This window comes from Tupaia chinensis, unplaced genomic scaffold (genome assembly GCF_000334495.1).
Source record: "Tupaia chinensis unplaced genomic scaffold, TupChi_1.0 Scaffold000564_1, whole genome shotgun sequence".
NCBI lineage: Eukaryota > Metazoa > Chordata > Mammalia > Scandentia > Tupaiidae > Tupaia > Tupaia belangeri.
The window spans coordinates 241,864-242,811 of NW_006160077.1; the positions used below are offsets into that span (position 1 = coordinate 241,864).

A 948-nucleotide genomic window follows, 5' to 3' on the forward strand; every position below is an offset into this window, starting at 1 on the left:
AATATTAAAGCTAGAAAAATCTGTGCTGAAGAATGGATACAAGACCCCACCCAGGCCAGAATCACCAACACACTGCAGACATGCCGGCGCATGATGACTGTATATCTCAGCGGCTTACAAATAGCTACATAACGATCAAAGGCCATGAGGATGAGCACAAAGATCTCCATGCACCCAAAGAAATGGGCTGCAAAGACCTGAGTCATGCACTCATTGTAAGAAATGGTCTTTTTATGAGAAAGGGAATCCACAATCAATCTAGGGGCTGTAGTTGTAGAGAAGCAAGCATCAGCAAAGGACAAGTAGAATAGGAAAAAGTACATGGGACTCCCAAGAGTCTGACTTTTCTTAATAGTCACCACGATGAGAAAGTTCCCCAACAGAGTCATAAGGTAAAGAATCAAGAAGATCACAAATATTGCTTTCTGCTTTCCAACATCCTGTGTCAACCCAAACAGAATAAATTCAGTCACACTGTTATTCATCATCATATTGGTGTCTGTGGGTAGGATGTAATTGATGACTGTTTAATCTGCAAAGAGAAAAAAATAGATGACATTTCGTGGAGATCAGTATGCTGACCTCTGAATTCTGTGCTTCAGTCCCATGCTCTGTATCCTCCAACTGTCTTTGGGTGTACCAGAATCCCTATGAATCTTTGTAAATCTGCAGATATCCAAGTGTCTCCAAGATTTTTCTGTTTACTTAAGAATTATTGATTTGGGTCAATGATGTTGCATTTTGTGAATAAAAATAAGTGTTCTTGAAAATTTTGGATTCTTACCTAGACTTTGAACTGCAGAATATATTTTTTCCTTAACTGCTTAGAAAAGTAGCATTCACATATGGAAAGTGGAGTGCAAATTCTTGCCCTGCCTTATTCTGAATATTCTGAAGAGTTTGAAACGTTTACACCTACCTATACCCGTGTACTATGCATTTTGTCTC

General features: G+C 38.9%; 1 pseudogene; it reads right to left on the reverse strand.

The window, feature by feature from the left end:
• Positions 1-491, reverse strand: part of LOC102481196 (olfactory receptor 4C11-like) — a 6,528-nt pseudogene extending 6,037 nt beyond the window's left edge.
• Between the last annotated feature and the right edge of the window lie 457 nt (positions 492-948).